General features: G+C 42.9%; 1 protein-coding gene across 3 annotated transcripts in view; it reads right to left on the bottom strand.

The window, feature by feature from the left end:
- Positions 1–15061, bottom strand: part of LOC140564354 (signal-induced proliferation-associated 1-like protein 1) — a 69518-nt gene extending 54457 nt beyond the window's left edge. For 2 of the 3 annotated variants that reach the window (XM_072689735.1, XM_072689733.1), the window contains exon 1: positions 14821–15061. The gene's annotated coding sequence lies outside the window, so the exon portion shown is untranslated. Of the gene's footprint in view, positions 1–10355; positions 10376–14820 lie in introns of those variants that run through there. The other variant, XM_072689734.1, reaches the window with a different exon arrangement.
- Between the last annotated feature and the right edge of the window lie 5851 nt (positions 15062–20912).

Consider the following 20912-nt stretch of genomic DNA (forward strand, 5'->3'; position numbering starts at 1 on the left):
CGGCCGTCTTTCACATCATTTGTAATTTAGTGCCGGATCAAATTATTGACATTAATGATATTGATTTGCTGTATCAAATTAGTAATAAGGTATGCTTAGCCTGTAAAGGCCAGGCTTTGGATTTTACTGTATAAACACACACACACACACACACACACCATTAGCAACCAAGTGCAGACTGTTCTCGTCTCTCAATCAATTATTGATCCTCATCCAGCTTGTTTCCCAGTACTCACTTGCTTACTTTGTGCACTTACCCTCTTCACTATTGACATCAGCAATGAATAAACTCAATACAGCACTCCGACTGATATTTGGGCTGCCACTTAGAACTTCGGCTGCGTATACGAATACAGGCAGTGTCTCCAAATACCTTGGTCCCGTTCCAGTTCCTCGGGTTCCCGGAATAAATATTTTTGACTGTAATTCCCAGCCTGCACAACAGAGCGAGGAGCAGCTTTGTTCAGGAACAACCAAAGGACATTGATTTGGAGGCTGGCCAGCATCACTAAAGGCTATGGTGTGAACATCATGGCAAGAGTTGCAGAGATTTGCCTACGCTGCTTTAGTCAGCAGGCACGAGGCTGTTCCACACGTAGGGAGAGGAAGAAGGCACTCACTCAAAGTAAGGCCTGCCAATGTGACAATATGCTCAAACCCGGTTCAACCTGGTTCTGCTAAAGCCTGACTGGTCACCGGTGCACAAAGCGAGGTCCATAAAGGCATGGTTAGGTGGGTTTGGCGTGGGAAAACCTGACCTCAACCCCATCGAACATCTTAGCTAGACGGAGATTGCTGGCCTGGCCATCCTGTCCAACATCAATACCTGAGCTCTTCTGGATGAATAGGCAACAAGTCCTACAGACACACTATGAAATCTTGTAGCAAGCCTTCCCAATATGTGTCCCAATACTTTTCCTTTTAAAGTATATAGCCGCCAAAAGATTTCCACCATCGCTGAGGCAAACAAAAGTCCCTCATAGAAGCCCCTTTGCTAAGAGAGTAGAGGCTAAATCATAACCAATATTTGCAAAGGTCCATTCACATTTCTGATGAAATAATTCAGAAATCAATCTGATTGGTAATATTTACTTTGATTGTAAAGTAAGTTGACCTATTGACCCCCCCATTTATTTGTTCTCAATAAACATAAAGCAAGAATTAAAGCAAGAATTTATTTCTTGGTAAGCTACGCACTGCTGACCCCCTATCCCATCTTTGCAGCATATTGCTATGATCAGAACCATACATGTCTATATGTTATATGCCACACTAATGAATGCAGTGCTATTGGTGCAAAATGTATATGTACTATTTAGTATGGCACAGTTTTTTTTTTTTGGTGGGATTTATCCAAGTATGTGTTGGTCCAATCCCACCTACACTAGGCTGGGCAAACACCTGGTTATGCCACTGAAAATAAGCCACACTGTGAGATATCGTGATTGGCCTATTCTTCCTACTATTGATTAGCAATTATATGGACTTGATTGGACTGACTGGACGTTTATATGCTTACACTAAACTATACTGAATTCTATTTAACCAAGGATGCATTGTAATGGAAGTTGTGTGAGTCAACACATATCCAATATTTATGTACACATAAGCAATGCTTAATTTAATACAAATTAATTATGTATATTAAATATTCTTTTTAATTATAAAAATGTAAAACTATAAATATGTTTAAAAATGTGTAATATAATCTATTTCGGTGGTTCTCAAATTGGCTCTCAAGGCCCAGCAGACCATGCCTGGGGGACCCTGAATTCCACTGATCTAAGTTCTTCCTCTAATGTAACACATAAGATGGCAAAGCAGTTTACCAGCTAGCACAGAGCATTAATAATGCAAACAAAGCAATAACAACAGTAACCTGGCCTCCATTAGGCCTTTTCTTTGTTTCCCTAGTGACGCAACACTCCTTTGCCATGTACGGGACAGTGGTGCTGAAATGTGCTTGTGTTTAAGCTGGGAAAATACCTTTCTAATCTAGCGAGACCTGGCTGAGACTGAAGGTTGCTTCCTGTTTCTTCGAATGCTGTGAGGGCCATGTGAGCTGCGAGCCACTGCAGGCATTATTTGTACATGACACCATTCCTGAGGGTCAAGCTAGATGTGTAAAACTGACCAATAGGAGAATTCAAATAAAAGGACACATTAGTAAACAGAAATGTGCCCCCCTCCCCTTTCCAGAACACTCAATATCATTCCACAGGCACACAACAGCTCTGATGAAGACATGGATCCTGAAAGCAGCCCAATATGGTGAAGGCAAAACAGCTGTCTGTCTGAACAAACTGTGAATGTGACACCTCCTGGGGAACACGCACCACCCCCGGCTATGAGAAGTAGCCAGGGGTGAAACTGAGTGGAATGCGGAGGGCAGAGGAAGTAACTAACGAGGATGAGTAACTGGAGGTGGGGTCTGCAGGCCCAAACAAACTCTGCAAATGTCACAGGTGGAAAGATGTAGATCGTCTCATGCTTTCTGACTGGTGGAGCCAAAAGCAAACGGACCCTTTTTTCCGAGGAATGTCTCAGATCAATAACAAAGGCAGCTTCATTGTGCCATCTAAAACCTCTCTACCTTTAGACCAAGTTAAAGCAATACTGCAGCATTCGACAACCCTCCAGCGTCTTCAGCATGCCACTGTGTCAAAATCTTTGACGAATGGACTAAAAGAAAGGTTTTTACAAAGTTATGTATATGTGTGTGTGTGTGTGTGTGTACACTATATACCTATCTATGTTTATGTACTGTGTATGTACTGTATATCTGTGTATGTACTATCCATCTATCTATCTATGTGTACGTACTGTGTATGTACTATCTATATCTATATATATCTATCTATATCTATATCTATATCTATATATATGAGAGAGAGATAGATAGATAGATAGATAGATAGATAGATCGATCACACACATATGCACATATATATGTATTTATTAATATTAATGTATTTATTTCATTTATTTATTTATTAGTATTCTACATAAAAAGGTACAGTATTTGAAACAAAAGCTTTACTGGCTATACTAGCCCCCCCAGCATACACACACAAGCTTATAGGAACACACTAATATCGGAAAGGTAGGCCGATGCGGATATCCAACATTTAGAGAGCAGGACACGACATAATGCTTTCGGTCACTGAATTATATGGAGATGGGCGGAGCTACACATTATACTTCAACCACCCAGTAGAGGCGCAATACCTGTGGCACTTTGACTGTAGAAAGGTTGGACAGTGCAACGACTTTCCACAGTCACCGTCACCCTAGAGAAGCTTACATTTGAATCACGCCCAAAGACTCTTACTGGTGAAGTGTGGTGTACTTGTCCAGCCAGGGATTAGAGACTCCAGGAAACTCCAGGAATCCCAGCGTGCTATAGAGGCCAACTGCACAACTGCAGCCACGCCCACTGAGTGGCAGCAAATGGAAATTGGACTGGGATTAAAATAGCTGATACTCGATCCATTCAAATCTTTATCATAGACAGTCAGACAGGTTACGTATCGAACACACTAGTACACCATGTCTGTACACACACTGTGACGCGTCATCCGATACAATAATAAAAACTGAAAATCCAACTCAGCTAGAAGCAGCTGTGCTCAGGCTTATAAAATGTGACTGACTCCCGCTGCATTTATTTCCAGTATCAGCTTCTGCGGTTAGTGACAGATCACTGCCCGTGGCTAAAAGAATAGAGTGGCCAGTCGCTTAACTGGCTCCCACGAGAAAAGAGCTGTACGTGGGACCAGTGCCAAACAAAGACTAGTCCCTACTCCCCGTATCTCTTTCAGTGTTTCTTTACCTCCCACTCGTGCCCTCTCGCCCTTCCTGCTTCCCTGTGACCCAAGCCCTGTTAATACAAGCAATATGCAGTTTAAAGAGGTGACCATTCAAGTGAAGAAGGCTGGGAAAACAAAAACCTATCTTTAGGAGTGACCAAATCAACAATTTGGTAGATTCTTAAGAAGGAAGGACAGCACAGGTAAGCTCAGCATCACCAAAAGGCCTGGAGGACTAAAGAATACAACCAAAGAGAATGATGGCAGAATTCTTTCCTTGGTGAAGAAGTGATTCACAGGAAAAAATAAAAAAAATATATAAATAAAAGGTTTTAATGAACGGTTATCTGATTCATAATCATATCATTTGACTATCAAAGTAGTTGTTGCAGTTCTACTAACAAGTAACATGAAATCTAGCATAACCTTAACCTCACAAATGTTGACAAACTATGCATATGCACTTTATTCCTCCTCAACGAATGCAATGTCCACATCTCTGAACAGGGAGTATGACAGGTACACAGTACACAACCGTGTAGACTTTGGAATCGGTCACTTCAAAGGGAAAAACAAAGCAAAAAAAGTGACCGAGTGAAAAGCAAGTAGTGGAGGGTGGCACTGATAAAACTGTCACAATGTCTTTCAAATACATCACCATCACAACTGCATCTGGCTCTGTTCCCAACGCCATGTGAGAAACACACTCTCGTCACGTCTTTCACTCATGACTGAAATATGGCTGGTTAAAGGCAGATCTATCACATCGGCCTCAGCCCAGCCTATTCTGATCTGAAACCAAAAATAAAAATCTCATTCGCATTTAGGAAACTATGAAATGGTCATTTCACATAAGCAGTCCACAAAACAACTAAAGTTCAGAGCACGTACCACCATACACACACCAAATATGAGGCGATTTTACAGCAGTATTCTAAAGTAACAGGCAGCCAAATGATTATAGAGGCCAGTCTGATATTAGTCTGGTATTAGGTCCAGAATGTCGCATTAGAAATTCGCAGTATTCTTTGGCAGTATATCTATGTTTACGTACGTAAACAGAACCTGCAAATATCGTTTCGGTACTTACAAACTACCCTATTAAAAAAATTCTTAATAATAATAATAGTAGTAATACTAGAAGCTAATCCACAGATCTAAGTCTGAGTGTGAAGAAGGACAAGAAGGGCTCATGATTCAAAGCATACCACATCATCTGTCAAACATGACGGAGGCACTGTTATGTGAATGGCATGTATGGCTGCCATTAGAACTGGGTCCCTGGTGTTTACTGATGATGTGACAGCTGATAGGAGTAGCTGGATGCTGGATGGTTCAGTATTAACTAGCAGTATATCTTAACCAAGCAGTACGATCTGCAGATGTTCAATATTAACTAGGGGTGGGCAATATGACGATGTTTTATCAAAAGAAGACTTTGTGGAGACTGAGACTGTAGTTATTATTCTCATATTGGATTAATACTCCAACACATACAGAGATATAGAGTCATCGCACAACATTTACAGGGCTGGTTCAGCTATTTGGGTCTTTTTTTTTTTTTTTTTATTGGATCCCAGAGCTGAAACTAATTCCAGACAAACACTAAAACGCAGTCACTACTTCTGCAAGACCACCACTTCACAGAGCTCTGAAAACCCGGTTTACAGCTCATTTTATAGAATCAGACTTGTTTACATCTCTGTACGTGTTGTTTATTACTCGTTTATTCTGCTTGTATGATGCTTATTAAGCTCTGTAACAGCTCGTTCACGGCTGAGGTTTGGTTCAGTGTTTGTATAAAGGGTTTGATTTCCCAGGCGTGCGGCAATTACACGTGACTAACTTCGCGCTTCCGACTGCTAGCCTGAGATTCAGCACGAGCTAAAGCACAACAAATCAACTTCTGGCTCATGTGGGGGGAAAAAACTACTTTCTCTTCAGAGGTCGCCTGACTCTCCGGCTGAATTCCAGCCCATTCTCCAGTTCAGTTCACATTCCATGCTTCGCTGCCTCTTTTTCATCTTGCTGTTTTCCGGCATAAAGTGTAGCAAGTGGCAACACAGCCGCGTGCATTAAAGCAGAACCGCATGAACGAGTCTGTAATTAAGTCGGTGAGTGAGAAGATAAATGACTGTATGTGTGTGTGTGTGTGTGTGTGTTTACACACATTGTGTGTAGCCTCCCATAAAACTGTACATGTTTCAGAAGCTAAATGTTGCAGTCAGTTCAAGTGCCATCCGATCGCATCTCCTACACGTGGATTCCTCAGCGAGCACAACAACAGAGACTCACTCGCAGTCATGATGACCAGAGCTCCTCCGCACCTGCCGCATGAGTCTGCATGCGAGCAAAAGAGCCAAAAGATGAAAACAGGGGAACGCCAGAATGACCACTGCATGACCAAAATAGGGCGAATAATAAAAGGTCTCACTGAACAGGACAGTTTTTCCACCCACTATTTGAAAACATCACTTTGTTTGGCTTTAACTGAGGGTGCCAGGTGATCGCTGGCGATAAACTGACCCCTGAGCCAGAAGGTCATCCACATGGAATGTCAGAGCAGAGTGGATGTCGGTATGCTCATAAGCCTCCTAGTCTGTTAAACAGCAGCTAAGGGCAAGACCCCAAATGGACGAAAGCCAAGAAGACAAGAAGCAGCTTCAGAAAACACAACTGCAAGCTAATGCTGCAACCCACACTGTACTACTGCCCAAACGGTCATGAAATAGCACTAGATCCTATTACTAGACCAATTATGCATGCAGGTGCACACTGATTGGCCTAGAATTTTTTATTTTCTGAAACACAGCACCATGCATGGTCATATTTTACATGGACACTATACTTTTGATCAGGGATGGGCAATTCTGGTCCTGGTGGGCCGGACTCTGGCGGTTTTGTGCTTTTTGCTGCTCAAGCACACCTGATTCATTGAATTGCCAGCTTTAGTAGGTCTGTTAGAGCAGGGAAATCCACAAACCAAGCTGGACGCAGACCCCCGTTACCCACCCCTGCTTTAGATATTATTCTTCGTACATATTTGGCCAACCTTTGACTTACATAACACTAACCATCCATTAAATTCACTACAAAGCAGCATTAAGTGAGAATTAAATGTTGAATTTGCTCTTCAAATAGGACACATGCATTTCTGGACACGCTGAGAGATACAGAACTGGCACTGAAAGTGAAAGAATTGTGAAAGAATTTTTCTGCCAGCAGATTAGATTCTTTTTTTTATATTTATATTTATTTATCCAGTCTTGGATACACTAAAGGAATTATTAATATGAGTACATGTGGGATCACTGACTTCTGGAGATACCTGGTAAAAAATATCCTGTGTTTTTTAATATCCCTATATATATAATATACATCACAGAACAACAATATCTTGCAATGTCTGTTTCTTTCAAATTCTGTGCAACCCTAATCTTAACTTAAACCTCAAAACAACAGGTTTCAATAGGGGGCACACAGCCCCAATCCACCACAACCACCACTTTCCCCTGAGCACATTGGCTGCCCAGTGACGTTGCATTAGCAGAAGTTCAGAAAAAGAGGCATTTGCTGACTGTGCATGTTGTGTTGGAGGAGGAGCGTGTCGGTTTTCACCCTTCCAGTGTCGGGAGCACTGAACGGGATAGGGGGAGAACATGTTGGGTAAATGGAGATTAAATAAATAAATAAATCACTGGTTTCACCAGATAGTTTATTATAATTTGAAACATTTATAGATGTATTATAGATCTATATGGTGTATTATCGGAAAACAAAGGGAGACCCAGGGCATGGACATGGGGTAAAACTGCCTTGTACAGATACTGTAATGTGTTCAGCTTCAACTTAAAAACAACCATTTGTCCATCCTGGGGACGTCGTTTCACAAAGCAGGATAGCCAGGTAACAGACGTACACTCAAAGTCAAGTCTGCCTATTATATAAAGAGCCGGGGAGCATTCCTAAAGAGCAAACCTGAATACTGGAATTACTGGAGGAATCTTGCTTTGCGGTTTGACACATTTAAAAAGATACATATGAAAGGATTACAAAATTATTATTATTTTGTATTACTGTGTAAACAACAACAATAACAACACACCCTTAAAAAAATAAGGGTAATACAAAAGGTTCTGTGAGCGATACCATAGAAGAGCCATGCTTGCAAGGGGATGTGTAGAATTTTCACTTGATGTAAAGGTTCATTCCCAGTTTAGAGGATCTTCACACTCACATCTCTTTTGCAAGTGTGGTTGTTTATAGAACCAAAAGTGAAACCCTTTGTAGTGGGCTTATTTCTCAGCATACCACTGGCAATCAGAAATTATACAACTACTACTACTACTACTACTACTGCCGCCACCACTTCTCTACATTTTACAGAGGATAGTTATCTGTATCATGTTCGTGCCAAAAGAGCTCTGCCCCTACTTGCGCCCTTGCACAGTCTTCTGCCATCCCCTGGGACGACGGCTGTGAAGACACAAGGTGAACATGTTGGGACACATCTGCACGGAGGAGAGCACGCTGCTCTAAGAAAAAAAGGGGGATGCTTACACAGGCTCCGTCTTTTCCTTCTCCTAAGTCCCATGACACTTGTCTGGTTAGGCAGAGGTCTGCCAAGAGCTAACTATTTTCAGATCCACTAGGGTTCGGGAAAGCGTCCGAGACGAAGAAGCATGCTCCGTCTGGTCGCGCTGCGGTTTCCCCTCAGAGTCCACAAGGTTGAGATAATCATCTGGACGGCCTTTTCTCGGGTCAACGAAGATTTGAAAAACACCACCACCACCACCACAACCACTACCATATTCTTTGCGATTGAAAGTCCTGCCACCCTTGATTGTGCTTTGCTAACAACAGGGCAATTTGGACTAAAATTAGCAAGAGTCAGACACAGCTGTGTGTTAGCGCTCTTGTAATTTAACACTTCAGCACCTACATAACTCCGTTCTGAAGTCTGGTGGCAATTAATTATGTGGAGCAGCAGGTCACGCCAGGCTCTGAATCCCCCCCCTCACCCCCCCCCAGTCCTTTCTTACCATGACGCAAATAACCAAATAACCACTCATCATCATCATCATCACGGCCTGACAGATCAATGGAGAAACATGGCTCTTCCCATCGATTTACCTTCCCCTGACTTTTGGGGTTGGGGGACACAAAGACGGTAATGGTTAGGCTGGACTGGCAGGGACTGGGGAAGGGAATCAATTCAAGCAATTTCTGCCACTCAAAATCTCCGTCTCCCTCTCCGTCTACGGCCACAACAGGTTTTGTGAATGCGGACGAATCGCGACGGAGGGGGCAGTTTTCATTGTCCTGTGTGCTTTTTCCTTCCACGCGGCGCTCTGAAAAAAGATGACATCACCTCCACTAAGATCACAAGGCTCTGTTCCCTTTGCTCCATTGGCTGGCGTACAGTAGTTCTAGGTACACAAAGCTTTACCATTCCCAACAGTCCAACAGGAAGCACAGTCATGGGCATTATTAAAGAACACAGGCAAATTAATCAAACAATGGCCAGAGAGAGCGCAGCCAGGCCGCGTTACAGAAGGGCACATTGACTTGCAAATCCATTCTGCCACAGCGCTGGATGTGGCAGACCTGCCTTTTCCAAAAAGGCTAATATGCTGAGTCCGGGATTTCAATGCACTGGTATTCCAGAATTTCCCTTTACAATATGATCCCTATTTGAAAGGACAAAAATCACAGCATCCGTTCACAGCAATCCAGGGACATTTCTATCACAATGCTTCCCCTTCTAGCCTGCTGTTTGTTTAAACCCAGCTGGGCAAAGTTAGCAGCTTCCTCAGATCTTTCTCTCTCTCGGTTTAGGAGCGTTTTCACACTTGTCCCGAATACACAAATCCACACCCAGGACCGATCCCGGGCTCGTTTGGGGGGAGGGGTTCATTATCACTGGTTTGCCTTCACACAGAAGGACTCCATTCGAACCGTGGATTGACTGTGTGCAATTCAGCAAAATGGTATGGCCTACACTGCTTTTCCCTATTTCCCTTAAATACATGCACTCAGACGGCAAAGAACAGCGCTTCTTTGGAGTCATTGCATTTTACAGTGCAGGAACCCCTGCAAAGCAGGACATGTCCTCAAAGGAGAAGATTTTCAGCCATGCAGGCGATAAGCTGACCAGACCACAGACCACAGATCTCCGGAGGACCAGAGATCGGTCTCCTTCTACTGGAAGCAGGTTCAAAAACATAGCTAGCAGCTCATGCCACAAGCTAGGAAGACATCAGCTTGTGCTAGAATGATGTAAGCTCATTTCATGTGTATGCTTACTTCTTTTAAAGCAGCATTAGGCTCCCCCACAGTTGGGGCGTTTCACTTCTATACCACTGCAGTAAATACAAATCATGCTGTGAGCTCCACATCATGGACAACAAGCAAGCTAACAAACCAGCATCGAACCAGATGCAGACCCATGCGAGCAGCGTTACAGGTCTCACAAGATGTCTCATGCAACTCCACCATAGCAACAATCGAACCCCAGTCTCCCACATGGTGTGGTAGCTCACTGACCGGTAGTGGTGTTCTCTGTTGCGCCACACCAACCACTGCTCCTCCAGACACATCACAGTAATCCGATTCTGTGATTCAGTGAATCATTTCCTCCAGAACTGAATCGCTGTTCAGTCAAGGTGGTTACGCTCCTGGTACATTACCAACCTGTCTCCTAGCAACTCCAGAAAAGTCATTAACTTTTCAGCTGAGCAAACTTTCATGTTTGTTTCAATCCTGGGACAAATCTTCATCTCCATTTCCTTTGGCATGCGTGATTCGGGTGCCCCAGGGTCCCTGACGGAAGCCGTTCAACAGTTTAGATGCATAAGGAGGCTGTGAGCATCTCCTGCCCACTGCAAACCACACTTTAGCACTTTTAAGAACACGTCTAATCATCAGCCAGCTACACGCGTACTGCCTTCACACCTTCACCGAGGACTGCTGTTGCTGCAGGTGAAACTGTAGAGCTCCTCTCAAATCCTGATTAAAAATGACACAGCTTTTTCTAAAGGGTTAAGGCAAAGCTCTTCATTAGTAGCTTTGCATATCAAGCACTCCTGCCCCCTTTTCCGACTTCTAGTCTATTCTCTGGTCTTGCGCAACACACATACTGCTGTGGTTTTTCTTTTTCACAAACAACCCCTCCAACAAATCAACTGCACTTCTGTTTTGGCCAATGGAATTAATACTAAACACAAATCACCTAGCCTGCCATCGCTGCCTCAGCTGCTGAGATTTATTCAAAGATGATGTGGATATTAACATGGTTTATGGTTGTTTAGGGCCTGACCTGGTCATGAACGATGGGCTTCATTAGGCTTCACGAACAAAAACAGGCAGAACAAATAAGCTAACTAACTGATTTATGGCCATTTAACTGAGAAACGCATGCGCACAGAGGTCAATCGGTCATTAACGAACAAACCCTGGGTGTTCGTTCCTCCCGTTAAGCCTCAGCCAGAAAACCAGGAAAGCCCAAGATGCACAGATTCCTGCCCCTCCAGTCTCTTCCCACAAGCAGACTGGCCTTTAAATAGAGCCCTACTCCTAAATTAAGGCTTTAAAAAAAACTGGCACAGAGCGAGAGACTTGGGAACAATGGATTTTTCCATTCACATCCCGACTGCGCAGATGTCAGGCCTGCTCCTGAAACTTTGAACTCTTCCCAGTGACTGGGAGTCGTCATCAGTATGCAAGGCAGGTGCCTCGACCGAGGATGAGCGTAAAGCACTGAAATGCAAGTCATGCTCCTCACACAGGAAGAAGAACACCCAGCTGCAATCTGCTCGTCACTTAGCGCTGACTCCAGATCTCGGCGGTAAACACTTCATCTGTGATGCAGGCGTTATGTGACGTGAAAGGTATTTAGCAGCTGGCTTTGTTGTGAGCGCGTCGGAGGATGCTTTCCTAGGAAAACGACCTACGGAGCCTTAAGTGCACCGTGCCGATTTGTTCCACGTCTCACAACAAAGAGATCTCCGACTGGAGTGGAGTGGAGGGGTTTCAGAGAGATTCCGGCTTACTCAAACAGCGGGAAAGATGTTTGACAAGCAGCAGCAGGTCGCTACAGCTGCTGATTCTGCATTTGTTCAAATAACACAACACGTTTATTCTGAAACTGATCAAGGCTAGCTCAAAGGCAGCGAGAGCACGTTGTGAACCCAGGCTGGAAACTGCAGGCTAAAGGTGCCGGAATTCCGAGCCACTTCACTGAAAGACGAGGGATCGTGGAGAACGCTTGCTGATGTGTCTATTCACCGTCTCGGATTAATGTATTTGTTATGTTAGCTGTCAGCAAGCAGGCAAATGTTGTGCACTGGATATGAGTGTTCATTCCATATAACATACTCTCCTAAAAATAAAGGTGCTCAATAAAGGAGCTACGTTAGATGTGCGAGTCCAAGAACCTTGCCTTGATGTAAAGGTGCTTTACCGCTTTAAAGGTCCTTTCTACAAACAATTTTGGCTCCAAAAAGAACCATAAAAGGTTCTTCATGGTATCTCTATGGCCTCACTTAATAATAATGAGATGACTTTGGCATTGACCTGATGTTTAGATTTAAAAGGGTTTCCCCAAAACAACATTTAATGATGTACACTACATGGACAAAAGTATTGGGACACTTGCGCTAAACTTCGCTCGCCTATTACAACCGATAACAAGGTTATTAAAGAGAGTTTGTGATGCTTTTGGTTGGAGAAACTGTCTCTAACTTTACTGTCCAGAGAAGAAGGCTTTCTACTAGACTTTGCAGCACTGCTGTGAGGATTTGATTGCATTCAGCAACAAGAGTGCAAGTGAGGTCAGGATGATGGATCATCACCAACCTACCTCATCCCAAAAATAATGGATGGAGCACCATCATTCCACCCCCCCCTAGCCCATGCCTAGCATTAGGCATGGTGACTAACCATGTTTATTTGCCCTAGAGAGCACTATCCTATGCTACTTCTCTACAGGGACTAGACAACCTGTGTCAGCAATGGGTGCAGCTTACAGTAGCAGAACACATTCACTAGAAGGGGTGTCCACAAACATTTGAACATATCTATAACAGAAAGTACCAACATACCTACTGTGGCTGCGTGTCTGACTTAACGTGCCAGTTTCACGAGGACTTCCCATCACCAGTTTTCGTCCAGCTAACGGCATACAGCCGCGATGTACCTCACTGTACATAGTCTGAGAATTCCACAACCAGAAAGTTGGAAGAGCTAAACTGAGAGCTGAGCCGCCATTCCTCTTCCTGAAGCTTGCCTCGGTACAGTTAACGATGATGAGGTGGGATGCGGTGGTGATGCAGGGGTACTGTTATAATGTGGTGGACTCAACTTGTATGATGAATCATCACCACCACCACCAGCAACCTAATTCCACACTTTTCCACCAATATTCATGTATCCATGCTGGAATCTGCAGATTTGTAAGTTAACAATATTGAACATCGGCATCACAATTCCAATCCTGCTGCATTTCTACCGCACTGCGCTACATATCTGAAGTATTTAGACATGCTACCTAGTTTGCTGTAGGTTGTTTTTGGACACTTCCGTTATTTTATTGGAAGTGAGACGTCACATTATGTTTTTTTAGAGGATTTCACAACAAGAGCATGAGCACAAGACCTGATTAACTGGACCCAGAACAGTGCAGGATGTCAAACACTGTAATAATAATAATATAAATGGCGAATATTGGTGCCTTGCTGTCTTGTCCCACTCACAAAACCTTAGAAAAACAAAACAGGGTGCGATCATGGGAAAATCTCTTCAAATATGAGGAGATTATATATTTGTATATATTGTATTGATTTATTTTGGCCATATTTGCCACACCTCCCGCAGTGGATGCTGCCAGAAAGCTGGTCATGAGTTCCACCTGAGCTGCTACTCCAACTCCTGCAGCTCCAAGCCCCGAGAGGAGACCCTCGGCTCCTGCAAACTTCTCACAGCCGGTTAAGGGAGACTTCCCTGAGGTTGGCAAAAATGACAAATTCAAAAACACACATGACACAAAAACGTATATCAACATACAGATATGCGTGTTGGCACTGGAGAGCCTCTCCTAGGCTGGACACCAGCACTAGCTAGAGGTGTAAACAGCCTGTGACTAGAAGGTCCTGCGCTCCTCTCCTTCACACCAACACTGCCTGAACCAACATGGGGTTTCTTTTATTTCTGTAAAAACAGAAAAATGCCCTGCAGCTTGAGCAAGAGATTCCCCCGTGAATCAAGCCTTACTTTACCCCCTTGACTCTGGAAATGAGCAGAAGGGAACCTCTAGCCTGCCTCTAAACACTGAGGGGGGCTGTACTCGCAGCCAGTGGTGGTAGTAAACAGTAAGCAGAGGACTTGCTTTATAGGGTAGCTTTAGCTCCAGCTAACCTGGGCTCATTCCCCCAAAACACGACGACCACCACCACAAAGCTCCCAGCAAAGCGGTCGAGAGGCGTTGACTCTGAACACACTCTCTCTCTCTCTCTCTCTCTCTCTCTCTCTCTCTCTCTCTCTCTCAGTGTCCAGCCTATTTGAGCTCTACGGCGTTTTTGGGGGGGGAAGCTGGGCCCGGGTTGGACAACGCTGAAATTGTTAACACCTGAAACAACCTGACAGCCGCCTGAACCCCCACTTCAGAGGCTTTAGTGGAGCAGAGCTGGTTCGGCGACTGTCGTCAAGCCGTTTTCGTTTTTTTTGGTTGGAGGGGTAACAGCCTAGCCCTCGTTCCGCATAGGAACTCCACAACACACACGCACGCGCGCGCGCACACACACACACACACACTCGAGCTTCCAAAAAAAGCAAGTAAGAAAGACATGAAGGAAGGAAGGAAGGAAGGAATAAAGATGAGGCAGCTCCGACTGTACGATGAAAGGTTCGAGCTAACAGTTGAGAAAACATGTTGTTGTGAGGAGCCGAGCTCAGCCGAGTCGAGCTCCAGCTCCAGCTCCAGCTCCAGCTCCAGCTCCAGCTCCGCTCCACTCACCTTTCCCACTCCCCTCTTCCACCGCTGCCTGGCATGATCAAAATACTAAGCAGCGGCAGTTTCCCCCTGCCGTTCGCCTCCCGAGCCGAGAGCCAAACCAGCGGTGCTCCAGGCGCATTCGCCGCGCTCTCCTCCGCCACCGAGCGCCCTAAATCCCCGCTGTCTCGGTCGGGTAGGAGCTGAAAGTTTGCTTGAAAGTTGCGACTCCGTCCAGCTGCACGGCGCGGTCTCCGGAGCGGTGAGATCACCGCGATCCTCTGAGTCCTCCCCCTGCTGGAGTCTCGCGAGAAGCGGACGGGCCCGAGATGTAGGGAGAAGAGCGCGATGCTGTGGGAGAAAACATCCTGAAGTCCGGCTTTAATCAGGGATCCTCTCCCGATCTCCTCTCTGTACTGTGCTGCAGCACAGGCTAACGCCAGAGGGTCCTCAAAACACAACCTGTGACACGTCACGTTGTAGTGCTCCAGCAGCGCGCGTGAGTGAGTGAGTGAGTGAGTGTGTGCACTTGCTCACTAGCAGAAGGGTGTGGTGGAGAGAAGTGTGCTAAAACAGCTACAGCTTCAAACCTCACGAGTTCACTTGGAAGAAGGACTTCAACTAAAGTTACTTTAGTACATTTCCACACATCCCTCAACATGCATGGAGCTCAGATGCAGAGTTCAGATGTAAGGATTCACACAGTGAGAACAGTGAGGACATTCCCAGAACCTCCCAATAATTTAGGGGAATTACCTATATATATATATATATATATATATATATATATATATATATATATATATATATATATATATATATGTGTGTGTGTGTGTGTGTGTATGTATGTATGTATAAAACTGGTCTCTCGTTGAGACTCATATAATAAATATTTATACATGTGTGTGTGTGTATATATATATATATATATATATATATGTGTGTGTGTGTGTGTGTGTATATGTATGTATGTATAAAACTGGTCTCTTCTCATATAATACTCATATAATAAATATTTATACATGTGTGTGTATATATATATATATATATATATATAGAGAGAGAGAGAGAGAGAGAGATTTTTTTTATATCTCATGATTAAAAAAATGTCTGTAGCTCAAATGCAAAGTTCAGATGTAAGGAAACACACACTGAGAAAGTGAGGACATTCCCAAGCATCTGCTCCCAACCTCCCAACCTCCCAATAATCTAAGGGAATTACCAGAGAGACCATTTTATTATATATACCAGTTATATATATATATATATATATATATATATATATATATATATATATATATGTGTGTGTGTGTGTATATATATATATATATATATATATATATATATATATATAACTGGTATAACTGGTCTCTCTTTGAGACTCATATAATAAATATTTATACATGTGTATATATTTTGTTTGTTTGTTTGTTTTATATATACATATTGTTTTATATATATAGAGAGAGAGAGAGAGAGAGAGAGATTTTATATCTCATGATTTAAAAAAATTCTGGTGATCTAAAGTTAATTTGTTAGGATAACAAAAGTTGTTGTTTCGAGATAGATAGCAAACTTAGAAAATATCAGAAAAATGATTTATGATTGTGAGATAACAGTACAGAAAGAAATTTACTCATGGTCTTTGAGGACTTTTTTTTATTTCAGCACAATTCAATGGTTGAGATGTAAAAAAAAGGGCCATTCCTGTGTCATGTCATGCAAAATGGTGTGTTATGGAGCAACAAAAAAAAGACTATTAGTTATTATTATTATTAGTTACTATTAAGCTATTATTAAAAAGACTAATAATTTAGCCAATTTATTTATGACCCAAAACCATCAGTGAACCTAGTAAACATGTATATGCTCTTTTTTTTTTTTTAACAATTATACGTCATAACTTTATGCAGTGTAGCTTTTAGAGGCATTCAAGTGGTTCCCATCACCACCACTGTGACCAGTTTTGACTGGAATGGAGCATTTTATTGTAAGCAACTCTGAATGACTTTGTTTACATTTTATAATATTCATTCATTCATCCTGTTACCCGCTTCTTGCTCGTCAGGTTCGTGGTGGGTCTGGAGCCTATCCTGAATCATGGGGCTCAAAACAGGAACACCCCCAGACAGTGAGGATGGAACCCACAACCTCAACAGTCTGGGCCGTGTCACACCCTGCCACCCACATCTTAATGATTTCAATAAAAATAAGTAGAATTCTCTCTGTGATTGAGGAGGCAACATAGTCACTCAGAGAGGACTGATGTGAAGTGCTCTGTTGTCTGGGACAGAATTGAACCAAATGTCCAAGAACAAATAGTCCCCTCTCCATTGACCCACTTCCCAGCAAACCACTCTAAAGGACTGTTTACGCAATGGTGAAAATATGTCAGCTTGGGGGCTCTGAGTGGTGTAGTGGTCTAAGGATCGCTGGTTAGAATCCTAGGTTGTGCTGCTTGCCATCAGCAGCCGCAGTCTAACTGGCCTTGCTCCCACCCCTCAGAGACAGACGTCTGTTAGCTGTTGTCTTCCAATTGAACATTTTCACTAGTAGGGTGATTGCAGTGCACCTCTAGATTAACAGTGTGAGGTAGGTTGGATATTGGTGTTGGAGGTCAAACCTGCAGGACAGTAGATCTCCAGGAGGAGGGGTTGATGACCACTGCTTAAGATGAATCTCTGTGATCGTCTAAATATAAATCGCTGATGTTTCCTAAACGAGCTGAGGCGGCCTTTTATTGTGCACAAGCTTTCTGAAATGCAAGAAAATGCTTAACATGGAAAAAAAGACTAAATGCTGTGTTGGTGAACCCAGTTCTACTAAATTTAAATACAGTGGCATGCAAAAGTTTGGGCACTTCAATCAAACTTTGTTACTGTAAATAGAAAAGTAAGTGGAAGATGAACTGTTCTCCAAAGACAGTTAAAGATTCAATTTTTATTTTTTTTGGGGGGTGGGGGGGGAGGGTCTCAGAGTGGCTCAGTGAGCTCAAATCCCAAGCCATGCCGCTTTGTCATCAGCAGCCGGAGTCTGAGAGAGCACAATTGGCCGTGCCTCCCCCCCCTTCTCACTCTTGGAACAATTTTGGCTGAAACAGGCAGCTGTTTGCTGGTGCGGTGGAGCCAGGGAGCCGGCCCTTTCCTCTGAACGTGTTGGAGGGGAGGTGTTAAGTCCTTACCCTCCTGGGGTCGGGACCATTGCTAGTGCTAGGGGGAGTTACGAATGGGTAGGTTAGTTAGACAAAGGGAACAATTTAATAAACAGGATGAAAACATGAAATATTTTTATTTATTAATATAACTTTTATTATTTTATCTTTTTTTTTATTATTATTATTATCATTTTAAGCAAAATAAGAGCTTTCTTGTTTTGTATAATTTAAGTGAAAAAGGAAAGACACCCCAAGAGATTTGAGCTTTCAGATCTTTTTTTTTTTTTTTGACCAAGATCCCAGACCTTAATTAGCTTGTTTGAGCTATGGCTTGATCAGTCCTCATTAGGAAAGGCCAGGTGATGCACTCTGAAAACTAAAATAATTGAGGCCAACAAACAGGAGAAGGCTCAGAGAAGATTGCAAAGCGTTTACTGAAAGCCGCTACCTCAGTGCACAATATAATGCATTCAGCGAAAAAGGCAAGTAACAGTATTATAGCGATTAAGTTAAGTTGTAAAACCTAGAATGAGAACTTTTCTAAGAATTCCTAGAAAGACAAATCAAAACCCTTGTTTGACTGCAAAAGATCTTCAGGAAGATTTAGCAGACCAGACTGGAGTGGTGGTGCACTGTTCTACTGTGCAGCGACCCCTGCACAAATATGACCTAAGTCCTGTGGACTGATTAAGTTAAAATATGACTTTTATTTTTTGCCTGCAGGGAGTATGTAAAGATATGGTTGGAGAAATAAGGGTGGGCTGAACATGCATTGCATGGGCTTGTGTTGCAGCCAGTGGCAAGGAGGAACATTCCACTGGTAGAGGAAAAAGTATGTTATCAATGCAATGCCAACAAATGGAAGCAAACACCTCACTGTCTGTAAGAAAAAGCTGAAGATGAAATAAGGATGATCCTAAACACACGTCAAAATCAAAACCAAATGGACTACCTCAAGGGGTGCAAACTGAAGGATTGGATATTGACCTCACAGTTCGCCTCCCTAAATATCATCAAAAGCAGACCTCAGAAAAGCAGTGCGGCAAGACGGCCTAATAAAGGACAATTTAATGAAAATCCCCCAAATAAGAAATGAAGGAGTGTTAACTGGCTACAAAAAGCACGTTCAAACAGTGATGCTTGGTAAAGTGGGCATTTCAGGTGTCTTTCCTTTTTTGTTATTTAACTATAAAAGATAATAAAAAAAGTAGTCTTGCTTAAAATATTAAAGAGATGTCATCTATAGATTTTTGCCGTTTGGAACTTTTACACACTTGGCTATTCACAGTAACCTTTATGTTGACTAGGTGTCCAAACTTTTAAATGCCACTGTATCTTGTCCAACATAAACAATCCTGTATAGTAGTTATACATTTGACAAAAGTAATCAGACACATGCAGGGTATTAAAAAAAAGTGTGTTCATCCTGCTTTTATTGGAGTAAAGTCTCTACTGTCCAGGAAAGACTTTCTACTAGATTTTGGAGCATTGCTGTAAGAATTTGATTGCATTCAACATTCAGACAAGAGCATTAGCAAGATTAAGGTGTTGGATGATCACCACCCCACCTCATCCCGAAGTCCCCAACTTATCGGATTGTATGTATTAGATGTAGCACCATTATTCCAGAGAACACAGTTCCACTGCTCCACAGCTCAATGCTGGGGGGCTTTATGCCCCTCCAGCCCACACCTGGCATTAGGCATGGGGCCAATAGGTTCATGTTTATCTGCTTCAGAGAGTCCTATTCTATTGGCAATACTTTTTTACATGGACTAGACCAGCTGTGTGTGTTTTTGCACACCTGTGTGTCAGCAATGGGTGCAACTTAAAATAGCTGTATGAATGTATTCATTAGAAGGGGTGTCCATAAACATTTGGAGATTATTGCCGAGCTCTGGGAAACCTCACATACAGATGTGATGTATGATATGCCATATGTCCTAAAAGTCCTAAAGAACATTCTTATGATTAATTGCATAAATAACATGTAATACACTCAACTACTATTACTCATTCCTTCAAGCAGTGCATTGTGTGTGAGAGATGATTGGGAAAGTTTCAAGGAAAAGGCAGTATTACTAAATAATTACCTTCATTATGAGAAAGGCTAAGAAACAACCAGATGTGAAAGAGGCTGGTGTAGATTCTGGCAAAGCCATGAGTGAATAATGGGAACACTCTCGTGGACTTACTTGTGTTGGAGAGGCAGTGAGGAGAATGAGAAAGGAATGAGAGATGGAATGTGAATCACAGACAAAGATTAGGTAATCCGGATCATGTGATGGCTTGCTCTGGACAGAAAGCAGACGACAAGAATCAGACCGGAGAGCAGTGGAGCGAATATTGCAGATGTTTCTTTAGGTGTCCAGTTGAAAGAGTGTGTGAGGGCGAGCTTTACAGGGGTCAGGTTCAGTCCTTACCTAGAGGCAGGACAGAGGTTTGAAACAGGTGTTCAGTAGAACATAGACCATAACCTATTGCATAACCTATTGCAGAGTCCAAAGATCTTGAACTGGACGTGTCTTCAGTGGGTAAAAGAACCTACAAAATGGGGACATTAACAAACTTACCAGCCTCCAGGAAACAAACAATGGAGGTATATGAGGTTTTTTATGCGAAATAAAAAGTTTGGAAATAGATTCTTTCACCAGGACTGGCGTAAATGTGCCTCAAGAGCACTGTCTGATGGCGAAAATGTGTAGCACACTTTCTGCTGATTGGTGGACAGTATCTGTTGATTGCTGGGTTTACTAAATAATCATCCCAATTCAAGTAAGATGATACTTATGATAATTGTTAGTTGAAAAGGCTCATTATCCTTATTCCTAAGCCTACAAGCTACGCCTATCCATATGTCCTCAAAATCCCATAACAAAGCCAGCTCAACATCATTGATTTATTCTTTTTTATTAAAGTATTATCTTTTCAGCAGGTCGCTGTTCACATCCTCTACATTTCT

Source organism: Salminus brasiliensis, chromosome 10 (assembly GCF_030463535.1).
Source record: "Salminus brasiliensis chromosome 10, fSalBra1.hap2, whole genome shotgun sequence".
NCBI classification, from domain to species: Eukaryota; Metazoa; Chordata; class Actinopteri; order Characiformes; family Bryconidae; genus Salminus; species Salminus brasiliensis.